This window comes from Octopus bimaculoides, chromosome 3 (assembly GCF_046866305.1).
Source record: "Octopus bimaculoides isolate indiv1 chromosome 3, ASM4686630v1, whole genome shotgun sequence".
Taxonomy (NCBI): Eukaryota; Metazoa; Mollusca; class Cephalopoda; order Octopoda; family Octopodidae; genus Octopus; species Octopus bimaculoides.
In genome coordinates, this window is record NC_142930.1 from 79,997,363 (window position 1) to 80,017,532 (window position 20,170).

Here is a 20,170-nt window from a genome sequence, read left to right on the forward strand (position 1 = left end):
GCAAACTACCTCGATGACGAGTGACAGGGACCTTCTCTTTGTGACTGGAGACTTCAACGGTCATGTCGGACGTCGTGCTGGAGGCTTCCATGGCATACATGGAGGCTATGGCTTCGGTTCCTGCAACGAGGAGGGAACCAGACTGCTGGAGTTCTGTGATGCAACCGATCTTATGGTCTGCAATACCAACTTCAGGAAACCTGCCAGTCACCTAGTCACCTACCGCTCCGGCAGACACTCTAGCCAAATCGACTACATCCTCGCCAGAAATAGGGAAAGAGGGCGGCTTATAAATGCCAAAACCTACCCTGGCGAAGAAAGTACCCCACAACATAGATTAGTAGTTAGCGACTTTGGGATCAAGGCAAAATGGGTGCCCAGAATTAGACAGGCTTGGAGGAGAAGGGTGTGGAAGCTTAAAGACCCTGCAAACGGACAGAGACTTAGAGACAAGTTACTTGAAGCATTTAACGAAATAGAAGGGGATATAGCATCATACAACGTGGAAGACAATTGGAGATTTCTGCGGGACAACCTGTTGAAAGCCACCGACCAGATTTGTGGGTGGTGTAAGGTCCCCTCCCGACCCAGAGTAACGTGGTGGTGGAACAAGGAGGTAGACAGGGCTATTAGACAAAAGAAACAGGCTTGGAAGGACTGGAAGAACGGTGGTAGCAGGGAATTGTACCAATGTGCCAGAAGGGAGGCTAGGCGACAGGTTTATTTAGCTAGAGGGGAAGCAGATAAGGAAAGATTTGCCAATGTTCTGCGCCGTGAGGACCAAAGACTCGAGGTATTTCGTGTTGCAAGACAGTGTAGGAGAGAGAATAGTGATGTTGTAGGAGAGAAATGTGTTTGCATGGATGATGGTACGCTTGCACTAAATGAGGATGCAAAGAAAGAGGTCTGGAGATGCCACTACGATAGATTGCTTAATAAAGAGAATGAATGGGAGAAAGAGAGCCTGCCGTATGTCGACCCAATAGAGGGACCAGCTATCCGAGTTGATAGTACCAGGGTAGATAAAGCAATTAAGAGTATGAAGACCGGGAAAGCCCCCGGCCCATCAGGAATCACTGCAGAAATGCTCAAAATATCTGGCAGTGTTGGCTATAGCCTACTCACCCGTATTACGAACCAGGTGATACACGAAGGAGTCATACCCAATGACTGGTGTAGCAGCATCATAGTCAACTGCTACAAAGGTAAAGGTGACGCTTTAGATACAAATAATTACAGAGGCATCAAGCTGTTAGATCAGGTTATGAAAGTTACAGAGAGGGTCATAGCCCAACTAATTAGGGAGCGAATCAATTTAGATGAGATGCAGTTTGGGTTCGTGCCAGGTAAAAGCACTACTGATGCCTTATTTCTAGTGAGACAGTTGCAGGAGAAATATCTAGCTAAGGATAAACCTCTGTACCTGGCTTTCGTTGACATGGAGAAAGCCTTTGACAGGGTCCCCCGATCCCTTATCTAGTGGTCAATGAGGAAACTTGGGATAGAAGAATGGTTAGTGAGAGCTGTGCGAGCCATGTACAGAGATGCTGCCAGTAAGGTGAGGGTTGGAAATGAGTACAGCAATGAATTCCGGGTAGAGGTAGGGGTCCACCAAGGTTCCGTCCTCAGCCCCCTCTTATTTATCATAGTCCTCCAGGCAATCACAGAGGAGTTCAAGACAGGTTGCCCCTGGGAGCTCCTCTATGCTGATGACCTTGCCCTAATTGCGGAGTCACTATCAAAACTAGAGGAGAAGTTTCAGGTGTGGAAGCAAGGTCTAGAATTGAAAGGCCTTAGAGTCAACCTAGCTAAAACCAAAATCCTAATAAGTAGGAAGGTAGATAAAACACAAACCCCTTCAGGTAGATGGCCCTGCTCAGTATGTAGAAAAGGAGTAGGTAGTAACTCTATAAGATGTACCCGGTGCAAGCTATGGACACATAAGAGGTGCAGCAACATCAAAGGCAGGTTAACTAGCAAGTTAGTTTTTGTTTGTGGCAGATGTTCAGGTGCAATAAAGACTGTAAACAAACAGGAAACAACTTCTATCTCATTCCAGGGTGAAAAACTAGAGGTAGTCGATAGCTTCCGCTATCTGGGCGACCAAGTTAGTAGTGGGGGTGGGTGCGCTGAAAGTGTAGCTGCTAGAATAAGAATAGCCTGGGCAAAGTTTAGAGAGCTCTTACCCCTGCTGGCGACAAAGGGACTCTCACTCAGAGTAAAAGGCAGACTGTATGACGCATGTGTACGAACAACCATGCTACATGGCAGTGAAACATGGGCTGTAACTGCTGAGGACATACGTAAGCTCGCAAGGAATGAAGCCAGTATGCTCCGTTGGATGTGTAATGTCAATGTGAATACCCGTCAGAGTGTAAGTATCTTGAGAGAAAAGCTGAACATTAGAAACATCAGTTGTGGCGTGCAAGAGAGACGATTGCGCTGGTATGGACATGTGGTGAGAATGGAGGAGGATAGCTGCGTGAAAAAGTGCCACACCCTAACAGTTGAGGGAACCCGTGGAAGAGGTAGGCCCAGGAAGACCTGGGCTGAGGTGGTGCGGCAAGACCTTCGTACATTGGGCCTCACCGAGGCGATGACTACTGACCGAGACCTTTGGAAATGTGCTGTGCGTGAGAAGACCCGGCAAGCCAAGTAAGATCGTTGCCAGTGCCCCTGGACTGGTTCTTGTGCGGGTGGCACATGAGATGCACCATTTTGAGCGTGGCCGTTGCCAGTACCGCCTGACTGGCTCCTGTAGGATTTTCGAGCGAGATCGTTGCCAGTGCCCCTGGACTGGCTTGTGCGGGTGGCACATAAAAGACACCATTTCGAGCGTGGCCGTTTTCGTGCGGGTGACACGTAAAAGCACCCACTACACTCTCTGAGTGGTTGGCGTTAGGAAGGGCATCCAGCTGTGGAAACTCTGCCAAATCAGACTGGAGCCTGGTGTTGCCATCCGGTTTCACCAGTCCTCAGTCAAATCGTCCAACCCATGCTAGCATGGAAAGCGGACGTTAAACGATGATGATGATGATGATGATTATTCAGGTCACAACAACATCGAAAAATACCTTAGGAATGAGAACCCAGGGGTTTGAAATTTCCCCAAGACGCCTGATGAAAGCTGGAGGATATATCAGCCGAAACGTTGTGTTAACAACAAACAAGATGAGGACAAATGTCCATCAAATGTAAATAATGTACTGAAATATTTAGTTTTTTAATCTTTACATATAGGGCATGACAACAAGTTTGCATGAAAAAAAATTTTAATCAATGATATGTTTCTTTTGTTTTTGTAAATTTCACATGATATGTAAAAAATATTTTTAAAAGTGATAACAAGCATATTTAGCACATGACAAAGTGAAATCTAATTTTTAACTTAATTTGATGATACTAGCAGAAAAATGAACCGTGAAGAGAAACAAGCCAAAATTATAGTCTCTTGAAAATGCCTTGCTAATTCATCAAGATTATAAACTACATAGAAATGAACTAACGTTGTGTTGCACAAACAAATTATTTGTCAATGCAAAAGTACAAGAACTGTAAACACTTAATATAAACATTGTGGTGGCTACAATCTCCTGCTGATGAACATGATCTTCATCATATGAAGCAAATTTCAATCAAAATCCCTCAAAGCACCATATTTTCCGGCATCAAAGATGCTACTTTTTTCCTAAAATAAGTCTTGAAAATCTACCATGCATCCTGGAGGCCAAAGGTTGCATTTTCCATAAGCCTATCCTAACCCCAGAGGAAAATTATCTATGCTAGACAGTAATCTGAATAACTGTATATGACCACTCAGTGAAGTGTATAAATTATACTTTGTTAAATTAGTAAATAAACGAAAGTATCATAAAAATTTTGTTAAATATACGCAATATAGGTGTAGGAGTGGCTGTGTGGTAAGTAGCTTGCTTACAAGCCGCATGGTTCCTGGTTCAGTCCCACTGCGTGGCATCTTGAGCAAGTATCTTCTACTATAGCCTCGGGCCAACCAAAGCCTTGTGAGTGGATTTGGTAGATGGAAACTGAAGGAAGCCCGTCGTATATATATATGTATATATATATATATATATATATATATATATATATATATATATATATATATATATATATGTATGTGTGTGTATATGTTTGTGTGTCTGTGTTTGTCCCCCCAACATCGCTTGACAACCAATGCTGGTGGTGTTTATGTCCCCGTAACTTAGCGATTCAGCAAAAGAGACGGATAGAATAAGTACTAGACTTACAAAGAATAAGTCCTGGGGTCGATTTGCTTGACTAAAGGCGGTGCTCCAGCATGGTCACAGTCAAATGACAGAAACAAGTAAAAAAGTAAAAGAGTAATCACAAAAATTCATTCTCGTATGAGCAGTGTATGTTAGACAAGCCAACTGATGAGTGATATTTTACATATGTATCTATACTGCTGGTATTGCCACTCCAGCCTGACTTTAAGGCACAGCTTCCCAAAGTGGGCAGTGGGCAAATTTCTAGAAAATAGTGGGCAATATGAAAATTTAGTCAGCATTTACTGATATTTAGGTATGCCTAGAATAAGTATGCACTTTTATCGATTTGACTATTTGCAAGAGTATTAAAAACGCGGACTTGTTTATCAATTGAATATTTTTGTCGCAGTCATTGAGATGGTTATCATGCGTGCTAAAAATAGCAGCCAAATAGGCCTACGCCTTAAATCACACTCCACAACAATTTTTTCTTTTGCATAATCGTATGAGGTCCCACGCGTAGAATTCAAATTCGCAAAAATTTCCTGAAAACTCAAAAAAATAAAAAAGTTATGAGGGGTTATATGTCGGGCGCAATTTTGTGGTTTCATATCAAAACATAAGTGCTATTTTCAGGATGTTGACAAAATGTGCAGTCATGCACAAAATGACAGCTTTGAAATCCTGTTTCTTGACTGGGTGAAAATGATCAAACTTTAAACCGCTATAACTTTTTAAAAACATTTTTCTAGAAGAAGTTGAAAAACTCCAGCAATTTAGCTTGGAAAGGTACATTAATGTGCCAAATTTTAAAATTTTCAATAAACTTTAATTTTTGAAATGCTGACAGCCAAATGAACTAGATCTGTATTTGCTCCAGTAAAAATGTGTCATCTGACTCTGCTCTATTGACTTCTTATCTTTGGGAATACCATACTTCCTTTCTGACACCATCTGTAGAAATTTGTTTTCACTTTAATGATGCCTCCAGTCAAGAAAATTTGTTGACAGTACAGTGGTGATTATTTATCGTTTGGATTTATTCCCTTCCCTTAGAACTGTCAGTTACCAATGTGCCTTCTTTGCCATCAAACATTGACCAATGAAGAAATGAAACTTTCACGCGTGAAGTATCATTTTGATGCAAAGCATTTTGAGAAGGACAAGTCGTTATCATACTTTTTGCAAATGAGCACTTCTTTCAAAAAGTAAATACAAACATTCAACACACTACTCCAGGAAACTAGTAAACAAGAGAATGATGGGTTGATTGCATTGTACAACATTCCATTGCTTGTTGCTAAGTCTGGAAAGTTTCACACAGTTGGAGAAACATTACTTTGCCCAGTTATCAAAGAGGTTTTGTCAACCATTAAGCACGAAAATCCTGATAACATTATGAAGATCCCATTTAGTAATAACACAATTTCTTCAAGCATCGATAAAATGGCCAACAATGTCAAATATCAGCTCATTAATATTCTCCAGCATCCCGAATTTTCTATACAATTGGATGAATCAACTGTTGTGGACAATCAATGTTAGATGATGGTATAGTTCGATATTTCAGCAAAGACTTTCAACCTTGTGAGGAAATGCTGTTCACAGAGAAATTTCTGCTTGATTCAAGAGGTGCAACTATTTTTCACACTCTCAAGTCTTTCCTTTTTGAACATAATATTCCACTCAGTAATATTCTTGCCTATGCATCTGATGGAGCTCCTTCTATGATAGGAGGAGACAGAGGTTTTTCATCTCTCCTAAGATGTGAAATTTCCCACCAGATACTAACTGTTCAATGCTTGGCACACCAGCAGCATTTAGTGGCAAAAAATATGAATGGTAGGTTGAATGATGTGCTACAGTTAGTTATCAAAACTGTGAACAAATTGAAGTCCAGTCCCTTGTCTGATCGAATTTTCCATCAACTCTGTCTGAGAAATGATGAGGACCATACTAAACTCTCATACCCTACTGAAGTGCGGTGGCTGTGAAAAGGAAACTGTGTTTTATGCTTTGTTGAACTGTTGTGCTACAATTAAATGTCTGGTTTCCAAATTGTAGTGGCATTTTTCAGCAACATAATACACCAGTTCCTGTCAACAAGCATTCAGCAGATTCCTTTCATCAACATAGTTTAACACTGTTTAATTGGTCTGTTTTCATCAGACTTAAATCCAATTGAAAACCTCTGGAGTATATGCAAAAAGTGCATAAAAACACTATGACCTCAAATGAAACAAGAAATCATTCAATCTTTTATCTAAGTGTGATACAGAGATGATGAAATTAAGGAAATGTGCCAAAATCTGGTGGAATTTATGCTGAGAAGAGGAGCCACTATTGGCATATGCTCCAGAGGTTTTTGATTGGATTTAAATCTGGTGAATGCAAGATAGACACAATAACTCAAGAATGTTGCACTAGCATCAGCAGTTAAACCTATACAATTGATATTGAAACTTTCACTAATGCTGTGTAAAAGCTACATAACAGGAAGGCATTGGGAAGAGACCTCATAGTTGGGTACTGGTGCAAAACACTGAATGTTTACAGAAAGCCACATACGCATATATTTCAAAAACTATGGAAGGCTAGATTGAAATACCAAACTAATTTGTCTCGACACAACCAAACTTTGTGGCCAAGAATGAAACTACTGTCTTGCCTATGTAAGCAGTCTGAGTCAATTCTTCCAAGACCATTCCCAGTCTAATGATATAACCATTGAAGAGCAGGCGGAAAGAAAGAAGTGTGTGGATGCATCAAACAGATTTTGGTTAGTTATGCTATCTGAAGTAAGAAAACACTAGAAACTTTGTGACAGTATGGTTTATTATAAAAAGTTATTTGACTTCATTCCTCACTCATGGCTATTGAATTCACAACTAGGTGTTTCAGCTACTGCCATTGAAATACTTGCAAGATAGTTATATTTTGATTTGTTTGTCACCAGTGTAATGAAGATATGTTTTGGTTGAGCTGAGAGATGGGAGAACAAGAAGTCTGTGTGAATTTCTTAGAACAAAATATTTATTTATCATTAACAAAATGTCATTACAATGAACAACAGAGAAGAAGATATTTAATCTAAGTTTAGTAGTTTGTGTGAGATGTTGTGTTTTAACAAGGATAGTAGCTATGAGTGGTGTAGATTTTAACAGCTAGCTGGCTTAAGCTGTCATGGTCACTGTTGTTGTCATTGTCATCATGGCATTCCATAGATGCTGATGAGTGTCATAAATGCCTGCAGTAATGTTCTTGGCTTAGACACCATCAAACTAGCAAAAAGCAAACATGCATTATATAGCTAATGTCTTTCAAGGAAAAGGATGCCAAAGACGAAATTGTTAATGACAATCCTAGATGTTTGTTTGCAACACTGGGATTTAATGTGTCACAACTGGTGAGTCCCTGGTAATTTTTGGGGCCAAGTAGTTACTGATAAAAAACAAAATTTTCATGTGTTTTTCAGATTTAAGTGGATTAGTTGCTTGCTGACATCAATCTTTGATAGCATCCTGTTTATTGTTATTTTTAAATCTGAAGAAAGTTATCTGGGTTTGATTCCTATGCAGTAAGTTGGTGATTGGGACTCTGCCAAATATTCCTCTTATATGCTCATGAAGACCTGGTTTACAATCTTTGTCACTGAAAATGGAATGATTGTCTCTAATGTTTTACTTCATCCCAAGGTGACAGTCTGTCTGCACCTCTGTTTATTTTGGCCTTAAATCTATTGTTTTTATATGAAAATTCACTGGCTATGTCCTAGGGTCAGCAACAATGACATACACTAATGTTACCCACAACTTATTGGATGATCTAAAGATCATTCTCCAAACTCCAAATCTTTGTATCAATAGTGTGTCTATCTTCCTTCCTCCACACAATGAGTGTTACAAATATCTAGGAAATGATGAAAACATATGATACGAAGATGCTGCAAACAAAGAGTAACCAAAGGATATACTAAACTAGAAAAAAAAAAGATATAACAGTCAGTTTTCTGTTACAACAAGACAACAATTCAACAGTACATTTGTAGTACCAATACTAATACCGAAATTTGAAATAATTGACTGGAAATCTGTCCTATAGACATTGAAACCCACAAAATCCTGACATCAAGTATCTCAGAAGGAAAATAGGAAGGAGTGTCAGATAACCTTTGTATTCTATCACTCAGACAGCATCTGCTAAACAGAAGAAAGAATAAATGCACCAACAATGTGTTCAAACATGAAATGAATAACATCCTGCAAATCACTAGTGAACTCCTCACGAAACACTCCTTTATGAGCACCTGTGTGAACCTAGAAGTACTGGACTCAACTCAACAAAGTCTTGGAAGAGAAATACTTCATACCACAAAAGGGTTATTCATGGGAATGTTTCCCATATATTTTGAGGAGGAAGATAATATTAACATGAAGTGTTGCCTCTTTGGCTATGTGACTGTTACATCATATCACATTTCGAAGTTATGCTTTTACCATTCCAAAGTAGGAGATGGCTTTGAAATGTCTAATGAACAAATGAAGCATTTAAACTCCCAAAATGCAACTACAAATGCCAATTATGTTACTCTTCTGTAGTTGACATTGTAGATATAATCAGCAGCTACTCCAAAATGTCATCAGGTACTATCTCCCAATGTGACATGATGTTGTTAAAACAATAAACAATGCCATCCACAGAAAAGACAGCTCTGGGATAAAGATAAACATCTCTGCTCTTAAATGTATACTTACCAATCAACACAAGGTATATTTGTGGAACATTTCCATCAAAATTTCTATCAAGTGCAAGCATAACGTGTGTTATAGTGCTTTGAGAAATAAAAAAAAAATCATGTCAGTCATGAAAATATCTCTTCCAAGATCAGAGAAAAGTAAAATATTTATGGACAACTCCTTAAAAAACTTGCAGCTCCTTTACTCTGATTATAAATGATTACATTTATTGTTAGTTCCCTTGATATATAGTCCATATTCTTTATTTAGGGACATCTCTCAGTAATGTTTTCATGTCTTTTTTTCTCATTTAGAACAAATGGTCCTCATTACCTCTGAATTTGTCCTCTCCAAACAACTCTGATTCTATTGTTAAGATATAACAGATTGAAGTAATATCCACATTGGATGTACTTCCTTTTATCTAAACACTCATCTCTCTTATTTCTTTAGTGAGTTGTGGTTGGTTGTATGAGCAGAATAGTGGTAACTGTCAGCTTATAATCTGTCACCAGCGCAATACTGTGTCAAGCCTAAGTTCATTTGCTCCCATACAAAGGTCAGAAAGTTACCATCTATATACTGATGTCTCTATAGGAGGTTTATCACTCATACTCTTTCAATTACTAAAATAAAAATTAAATTCCATCTCTGTGAATTCCTAGCATCCTTTATATGGGTATATTCTCCCACCCCTTTCACTATTTTTTTCCATTATTCCCTAGCTTAAAGGTTCCACTAAAAGTTATTATTACAACTTATCAGCTACTGCTAATTCCTATTTCTATCAATTTCCTTCTTAACTAACAACGTTCCTGTGTTGCAAATGTCCATGAAGATGACAATTTGTGGGTCATACTAATAATATTTTACATTATCCCTATCTGGTAATCTGACTATTAACATACAATAATGTAGCTATCCCATGATAGTTGGACACATCTGTCATAACAGGTGAGTAGTTTAATCAATACCTATTAGACAACTGAGCAAATTCAAGAGATGTATACACCTTCCTATTTGCTACATGTATGAATTCTAAAAATAATGATCAGAATATTTATTTATTTATTTATATCAGCACAATTTGTGAACAATAGCATTGTTGGTTATAAGTTTCCAGCAGGTAAATCATTGGTTCCCTGCATTTCTAACGGCAAGACAGGCAAACATGTGTCACTTGATTTTGGTTTCTCATCAATGTATATTACAGAAGTTAAACATATACATATACTCACAATGGGCTTCTATAATTTTTGTCTCCCAAATTGTAATCACAATCTAGTGAACCTGAAATTATGGTCGAAGAAATTTTCTCAAGATGTTGTGTAGTGAAATTGAACCATATAGATGTGAAACAAACTTCTTAACACAGTCATGGAATGAGTTTATTTTTAGACATTTGAAAAATTATTACTAGCTATTCACCACTTTTTGGTAGTTTAAGACCACTGTCCTAAAATTACATCCAAAAACAGCAGCTGTGTCCTGACTTCAGAAAGAGTGTATTGAGAAGTATTTGAAAACCATGACCAGATACAGAGCCAACAAAGGTGTGTCTGTATAGTTGCATGCTCTGCTAGAAATATTAACAAAATTTTCTTCAAATCATATTCTATCTTCTTTTTAAAAAAAGGAAAGACATCTTTTATAATGTAGTTTCAGATACATTATGCTTGCAAAAAAAAAAAAAAAAAATAGCAGGATGGTCATGGCTGACACATTTATTGATGTTAAGTCTGTTCAATCAGAGCTGACTGGGGGCTAAACATTGACAAACTATCACCATCCCTGTCATTTAGAAGTTAATAAAAGATAGGGTTCCAGTAGATCAGGACTACTTCTTTGCTTATATTGACAGTTCTTGGGTGTGAGTCTAAGTTGAGTATAGTCCATGGTTTTGAGGTGCCAGTGACAAGAAAGATGCAATTTGCTATTTCTTAATGTTTGTAGAGAAGAGTTTAGTCATGTGTTCTTGAGTAACAGAGGCGGAGTTCAGTCTAATTTTACTGAGTATTAGTGATAAGTGGAATCTAGTGTTCACTCTAACTGTTTGATTACATTTGTAAAGTTAAGATTCACGTGGAGTTGATATGAGATATTAGAATTCATATCATGACTTGGATGTACTGGTTGAGTAGTGGAGATGGTGACAGTAGTTGTATTGTATTAAGGACAATGATGACAATGACAACCATAGTAACTATGTGGGAGACAACAAGATATGTTAAGCACTTGCATCCAAATTGCTAATTACTACTACACTGTGTAAAATAAAGAACAGCAAATAGGAAGGAGCTTTGCAATTATTTCAAGTGATCATTTCTTGTTACACTTAAATTACAAGCAAAGCAAGTTAATACAATAATAATAACAAAGAATTCTATTCTGCCCTATCTACATTAGTTGATTTGGTAAGATATTTTCTATTTAAGCATGTAATCATATTGTTTTGGCAGTCATCTTGGAAAAGCTTTCTGAATGCAGTGACATACAAACAGACGAACAATTGAAAATAACAGTAAAAAAGGTTAAGATTGGTAACCAATATATGGAATGATAAAGAGGCACAGATGATCTAACAGCCTACAATCAAGGGAAAGTACAATATAGGCTCCATTTATAGCTAGTTGTTTCCACTGAAGCAATACAGACTTTATCTACAGTTGGTTATAACTATAGTAATACATCAGAAACCTTCAGCTGATTATATTTATAACACAACCTCCATCTAGAGCTGGTTGTAATTATAAAACTACAGCTCCACCTAAAATAGTTATAATTATAGTAATACAACCTCTATCTTCAATTGGTTATAATTACAGTAACAATAGAGATTCCATTTATAACTGATTACTACAAAGTTAGAGTACAGCCTCTCTCAAGAGTATGCTATAGCTATAGTTATATAACTTTGGTTATATAACTATAAGATGGTTGTAACCAAAGCAACACTGCAGCTTCCATTTAAATTTGATGATAATTATGTTAACATAACCTCCAATCACAGCTGGCAATAGTTTAATACAATTGATAGTATTAGGTTGTTTCACATGAAATGTATTTGAAAGGTAACAATAAACTGTTTCAGAAGTGTTAGAGACCTGATTAGTTTAATCAAAGTATGATCCATGTTCATTTATGATGTTTATACCCAACGTTTCTCTATGTCATATATTCTATCTTTAAAAAAAAATTAATCTTTTGCTGTGATAAACTGTCCGAATGCTGAGATCAACATCTCCAATAGAGAAAACCTTTGCAATAACAAAAAAATTTTAAAAAAAGATATTTTCAAGCTTCAAGACTGTGTATGTTTAGGTGGTAGCTGAGCAATTCTAATAGACAAAAGTTGCCATTTAAATTGATAAACATTAGTGGTAAGTAGCTTACTTACCAGCCACATGGTTCCCGGTTCAATCCCACTGCATGGCACCTTGGGCAAGTATCTTCTACTAAAATTTCCAATAGAAAACATGGTGCTTCTCTGTTTTAAAGGTCATAAACAATTCAACTTTTGTCTAGCAGCTATGTAAAATATATTTTGTTGGCTTGCCTTTGATTTATACAGTATGGAGATACCTGATGAGCAATGGGCTTGCTTTTAATAGAATGATGACAAATAGACTAGCTGTAGACATCATGAAACCCTACAACAGTACCACATCAAACAGAAAAGTCAAAGAACATAACAAGCAGAAGCTAGATTCCAACTATACACATCATCATCATCATCGTTTAACGTCTGCTTTCCATGCTAGCAGGGGTTGGACGATTTGACTGACGCCAACCACTCCGAGAGTGTAGTGGGTGCTTTTATGTGACACCGGCACGAGGGCCAGTCACACGGTACTGGCAACGGCCACACTCAAAATGGTGTTTTTTATGTGTCACCTGCACAGGAGCCAGTCTAGTGGCACTGGCAACGACCTCACTCGAATGATTTTCTAACGTGCCACCAGCACAAATGCCAGTAAGGCGATGCTGGTAATGATCACGCTCAAATGGTGCTATTTACATGCCACTAGCACGTACTGCATATTTCCAAAGGTCCCAGTCACTAGTCATTGCCTCGGTGAGGCCTAAAGTTCGAAGGTCGTGCTTCACCACCTCATCTCAGGTCTTCCTGGGTCTACCTTTTCCACAGGTTCCCTCAACCACTAGGTTGTGGCACTTTTCCACACAGCTATCCTCATCTATTCTTGCCACATGACCATACCAGCGCAATCGTCTCTCTTGCACACCACAACTGATGCTTCTTAGGTCTAACTTTTCTCTCAAGGTACTTACACTCTGTCTAGTATGCACACTGACATTACACATCCATTGGAGCATACTGGCTTCGTTTCTTGCGAGCTTGCGCATGTCCTCGGCAGTCACGGCCCAAGTTACACTGCCATATAGTATTGACTTGTGAAAAAGAGATGTCTTTAATTATGATCTTGGACATGACAATGCTTCTGAAAAAATAGTTTCAATTGGTACCATATCCCAAATTTGCACTGAATGAACTGCATAACAGAATCTGTGATTCCTCACCAACCAGGGTTGTATCACTAACCAGTAATAAGCACTGACTTTATTAATATCTACTTAATTCTGTGTGTGAGCATATGTGCACCAAACTACGTGTGTATGTGTGTGTACATTTGTATGATTGAGTGTATGTGTAGGTGCTTGTACATCCATATGTGCTAATGGTTATATCTAATACATTTTTCGCTGTATTGTGTATTTGCTTCTTTTTGGATCTGATATTTGTTATGGATCTTCTCTAAGAATGAAGCTGCATATCTTAAATTGCGAAGTTTATTTTAATGAGATACCTATGAAATCACACATCTATACCGAGGGATACACCTAAAGCAGAAGTACAGAATCTCACCTGTGAGGGATCAATGCTAGATGGGTTAAAACAATTGCAGTGATCAAAAAAGATTCTCGTATTTTCCTCATTCTGTCTCTCTCATTAATCAAATACCCAGAGTGAGGGAGTGGAACAGGTAAAATGTGAGCTACTTATGTTTCTTAGCTAGCTGAATCTCCTGAGGTAATAGTAATGCAACAAGTAAAGCTCAATGTAGCTAATCATCAGGCTAAGATTACTTTAATATGCAAGAGTGGGTATGGTTTAGAGTTAAGGAGTAGGAAGAAAAAGAGAGAAATAAAGAAAAAAGAAAAAAAGAAGAGAGAAAATAATTGCTATTGTTAAAGGTAAAAATTGTGGTCATAAACTTTTATCTAAGAGAGATGATGACAGAATTTTCTGACTGCTAGAATCCTGATGCTGGAGTTAGTAAAGGTAAAGGGGTAGAAATCATTCTGCAGAAATACAAAGAACCTATGCAACCAGTCTGCCCACCTACACCACAGTATATACACATCCACAGACACAATATGTAAACACTCAGTCACATGTAAATACATATATGTGCCTAAAGGCATACACACACACCCATAAGTATATATATATATATATATATATATATATATATATATATATATATATATATATATATATATATATATAGGAAAATGAAAAATAATAATAAGGCAGAATGCTAAACTGGAAGCATATTTTAATAAAGATTTCTAACTGGCTTTCATTGCATGGCAAATTTTCAAGAAGAGGGAGAATGAAAATGTTTTTTACAAAAAAGTAAAAAATGAAAAAAATAATATATAAAAAAAATAATATATGATAAAATAAATATACCAATACATTATATTGTCTTTGAGCTTTTAAAGTTCAATGGTAATTCATGTAGATAATGGTTGGAAAAAATAAGGATGCATGAAAATTGAGAGTTGTGTTAGGTTTAAAAAAAGAGAAAAGGGGCTAAAAGTTTGTGTTAAGCAGGAAGTGTGGTGTCAAAACAGGAAGTGTGTGTAAGGGGAGACAAATCTTTTTAGTTGGAGTTATGAACTCTTTGTCAACAGGAAGTTTATGTCTGTTCCTAGAGAAATAAGGTCACTGAGGGGTTTGTGTGTTAAGAAATGGTTGGAATTTCTCTATGAAAAGATTCTCCTTGTTGATTCTTTCTTGTGTGGAGATTCTGTCTTTACATTGATAGAAAGGGAATATAAGGAATTTAGGGATTTTGTTTCTGGCGCAAGAGTCTAGTGGGGGGGGGGGGGATGGTGTTATATAGAACATGCAAAGAAAAGATGAAAGAAATCAAAGAAATATAAGGAGACAACAAAAATAATAAAGGAAATATGTAAAGGTACAATAAAAGATAATACAAAAGAAATAACAAGAAATACTAAGAATGAAATAACACTCTGAAATATACATACATTCTAATGCACATAGGCAGACTAGCATACAGCAAATGATTACTGCATTGCGCAGAAATCAGTGTATGGAATTCTTGGCACCCAATGGTACAAACTCAAGATCAGAAACCAAAGATAATTAGCCTACCCCAAAAAACTCTTTCAGTACAAGAAATTAATATTCTTTCAAAAGCCAAAAATATATTCCAACACCATAATACCCTAACTCCAATGAAATAAAGGATAATATTTTAGTTCTTTAGAGAATTGCATCTGAGAAGGTCATTGCTAGGATTTATCCACAGCGATTTCAAAAAGGTATGTAAAAGATAATTTATTTTAATAGCATACTTTTCTGCCTAGAAAATGTTTTTTCCTATACACATGGACTCACTTAAAGTATGGTAGGGGGTATTAAAAATTTACATTACAAATTTTTTTGTTGTTGCTTAAATGAAGAGAAAAATATTATTTGATACATGTCAGAGAGAAAAAGAAATGACAAAGTTACCAGGTGTTCCTGGAATGTGCTAACAATAATGGCTAAATTACCCTTAACCCATACACCCCTTTACATCTGAAAATATTTTCAGTTTATTTTTGGTAAATTTTTGAGGGAACAACTTAGTCACACTTTTCTACAATGGTAAATGGATCTTTTTTGTTTGGTTCACTTTTCAATTCTTTTAATTTTACTCCAATTGATATCAGCTTTGATATATTGATGTAGTTTTGTAAGCTAATTATAGAAATGAAATTCATTTTTGCCATAAATTTATAAATAAAAAGTTAATAACTTTCAAAGTTTGCAAATTTTAGGTAATTTTCACCAATCAAACCTAGAAATATATTGGTGCCTGTTTCCATAGTAATAAGCAAAGGTATCATCTATAGTGTATTGTTTTCTTTTTTAAGAAATGGATATTTTCAGTTGCTGTCTTGTCATTACCTCATTTACATAACTATGTGTTTTCTTGGACCTTTTCAACCTAAATAGAAGTATAACCATAGCTAACTCACATTTAACCTTCCGAATATGATGGAGAAATAGAAAACTGAAGAGAACAGTGAACCACAGCATTGAGTTTATTAACTCAAAAGATGATACCTACCTTCAATAAGTAGAAAGCACATAGGCCTCTGTAAAATGAGGGAATATAAACAAGCTGTGGAACCCACAGTTCTATGGTTGACTAGTATCTGCGAGTTTATGAAGTGCAGATGATACGAAAATTGTAATCTGTTTGGTAAACTCCTTGAGTTTATCACAAACTTTCGTTTTTGAATATTCGCTACAAGAAATGTATTAGAATTTTTTCGGTGGCGGTGGGGAGGATCATGTCGAAATCACGTGATCTGGTGGTCCGAGTGGCGAAAGTAGCTGACGATAGTTATGATGTGCTTTTATGCACCGAAAAGCTATGAGAGTTTTGTCTCTTGGTAAATATTGCAGTATGTGTATTCTAACGCAACATCCACTTTTAAGTGGTGAATATTCTACCAATACTGCCTCCTGTCGCTCTGTTTATTTTTTAAACATTGAATATCCTCAAAATCATATTTTTTTTAGAAAACTGGGAGGAACTGAAATTTTGATTTTTTTTTATGTTAGCAATATCGTATTGCCCGTTGTTAAAAACAAAGGAATAAAAAAAAATTGGATGTATGTGTGTGTGGAGGAATTATTGGTGAGTTGATGGATGACTTCGTCTGCCAAGGCTTTTATAAGATTGTAGTGGCGCGTGTGGCCGCCATCTTGGGAAGTGCCATTGCGCATGTGCAAGGGATTTGCCGTCAGCGGAAGTACCCGAGCACGCATGCACAATGCAACAGGTGGAGAAAAAGCAATAGCGTTCGATCTCTTTTCTCTCTAGCAGCTGTGGCGACAACACGTATCTCTTTTCCCTCAAGCAGCTGTCGTGACAAGATGTTCTTTCAGGCTCTCCCACAACTCGACCACGAAGCTTCCTTTGGTATTCTAGCGGCATGCCCATTCACCCAGGAACGAAACAGCTATACACCAACCTAGAATAAACTATGTTCTGTTGTTACCGTTATCCCTCGTGTTGTTGTATTTCTGGATTTTAATGATTAATATAAGAACTGGGGAGAGACGGCCGAGCCGTCATATCTCATCCAATTCTTATAAAATAAAATTCAAAGTATACATTTATAGATACGATGTAGGGCAGAAAAGTGAACGGAACCAGAAACATGACTCGAACCATGTATATATTCTATCGTATACTGGGCAACCAAATGATACCTTGGCGTCTCAGAATGATTTAGCTCAGCTGAAGGCATTAACTAAGATGACAACTGCAGCCAGCCATTCTTAATGTCTACACTGCGTTCTTAGCAACTTTTGTCAACAAATGTTTACACGAACACAAAAGCAACAAATAAACAGAAGGAAAAATAATATCCTGAGATGAAAGAAATTTAAAGAAATAATCAAATTGCAAGAGTTAAAAATCAGAAGTTCTAAAGTATTATTAAAACAGTAAGATTATTTTCTATTTCTTTACACACTGACATGTAAAAAAGAAAACAAAAGAACTTCTACATCATAGTGAAGCAGTATACTTAGTGTGTTTGTCATTTATTGTCCACAACCCATCTTCAATTTTTAGATCCACACCTCTTTCACTATGGCTAGTTTCAAACCTATTTTAAGAAATAAGTTCAACTAAAGTTGTAACTGAGAAAGTATAATACTCATATATTTCATAGTCTTCGAAGACAGACAACTAAAGGGTATTTTTTATGAAATTTTTCGTATACCAGCAAGTGTGCACCCCACCTGCTTATTTTGTTCCTTCATAACATTCAGAAAAAAATGATTATTCTGTACCAGTTTACAACTGGACGAAGTCAGGAAAATTTCTTTAGAAAATTGTAAGTCTATCAAGCACTAATTCTCAATTTTTCTTCTTACAACTCAGTGAATTTACTCATTCAAATTTTGGTAGAATTTTTCTGCTTAGAACTGTGAGATTTATAATTTCCTCACCATTCTTACATATTTTATGCGATGGACGGCTTTCGGAACATACTTACAGAAGTGTTTCCCCACTTCATAACTTTCACAAAAATGGATATATTCTAATGAAATTTTCTACAACATATTTCTTACGCTGTAGAATCCAATTATATCGGAATTTGTTGTGGAAAAATGTTTCCGAAGAAGAGAAATTTCGGAAAATCCACACGAGCCGGCTTTGTTTCTTCATAACTTTCAATAAAATTGGTATTTTTAAAAAATGAAAACTTCTACAAATAACTTTCAGGGCAATCAATCCGTTTGAGTCTCAGACATTCCATTCGCGACTTGCCATCCATTCATTAGTTTCAGTGAAAAGTTTTATTTATTTACTTTTGACGTGTCGAAGAGGAAGCTGATGGGTGTCCGTGTGTGTGTGCGCGAGCGTGTTGTTTGATGTATTTGTATTCACTGACGCATCGATTTTACATATACAAAAGAAGCAGGTAAGAACCCTAGCCGCATACACATACATCCGTAACTCGCACATAAAATGCGACAGTTTTTGTTATCGTGCGTGTGTGTGTGGGCAGCGTAAATGAACATGTTACACATTAATTTACTGTGTTAAATTTATATTTCTTGATGTATATAAAATTATACATAAATTACACAGAACTTGTGATCCGTCTACCTCTTCCACTTGGGCACGTGTATTTACAGTTGACAACACGTGCTTTCAAATTCTGTTTTAAAACAGTAAGATTATTGGCGATCTGTTGCTACACAGTTCTGCCAGAATTCTATCAGATTGGGCAGTAGATGTTGATGCACCATTTTGCATTATAGATAAAAAATCTTTCGCGGATAGTAACGAAAATAATGGCATTTCTGAGACTCGAAATATGTAAGATTACGATTATATCGGAATTTAATCTGGGATAAATAAAAACCAAAGAAAAAAAATGGTGTGCACGCATGCATGCATACATACTGATTCACATCACAATTTTCAGAATTTCAAGTTTCATTTTTTTTGTTCCCCACCCCTGAAATTCTCAAATTTCGACTTTCTCTTCTATTTGTTAATCAATGTTTTAAAATGCGGACAGTCAGGATCGGCCTTTTGTTTCTGTTTTTAATTTCCAATAATTTTTGAAGTCCAAATAGAAAAATTTAAAGAAATTCGTGCATGCACACAGTCTAATATCGATTTTGATCAAAGCACACCATGTAAACGGTCATAACTTGTTTTTCGGATATCTTTTGTAAATGTTTTTGGATTTTGTGTTCTACAAACTGTATCTTGTACAATTTTGCAAGAAAGAAATTTTTGCAATTTAAATTTTTAACACCATTCCCCACAAACCTTCCAAATTTGAACTTCTTTCAATGCGAATCTGCTGTTTGTTTCTTTTTCATTTCAAAATAAAAATTGAAAAAGTTGAGCTTTAATTTCACATATGAACACATTTTTATTTGATACACTCCCAGTGAGTCCATTCATGTGTTAGGTAAAAAGATATTTACTAACTGAGAAGTATGCTGTTAAAACAGATTATCTTTTACATACCCTTAAAGAAAAAATCACTGGATAAATACCAGCAAAGTGTTGTTTAAAATGTCTTGTAATTAGTCCTAAAATACATTTAAATCATAACTTGATTGTAAGATAAAGCAATATGTCTGTACTAAAATTTTTTTGACATATTCTCAATAGACAATCAAATGAATAGTATTGGCAGGAAAATTCGAAGAAAGATATTGTTAAGAAAAGATTGATTCTGACAGGAATGTTTAAATGAACGACTCCTATCGAGAATATCACAATTGAATTGGGATTTCTGAAAGTTGCAAGCAACACGTTTTAATATTATTTTATAATTTATCTTCAAAATGTCTTCTCCAAGAATTGATTTTTT

The 20,170-nt window shown here is 36.5% G+C and overlaps 1 protein-coding gene across 2 annotated transcripts in view; it reads left to right on the forward strand.

Annotated features, from left to right (window-relative positions):
* Positions 1-17,483: 17,483 nt before the first annotated feature.
* The window catches only part of LOC106875464 (protein FAM227B), a 158,998-nt gene continuing 156,311 nt past the window's right edge, over positions 17,484-20,170 (forward strand). Inside the window, exon 1 of one of the 2 annotated variants that reach the window (XM_089349314.1) lies at positions 17,484-17,768. The gene's annotated coding sequence lies outside the window, so the exon portion shown is untranslated. The remainder of the gene's footprint in view (positions 17,769-20,170) is intronic. The other variant, XM_089349312.1, reaches the window with a different exon arrangement.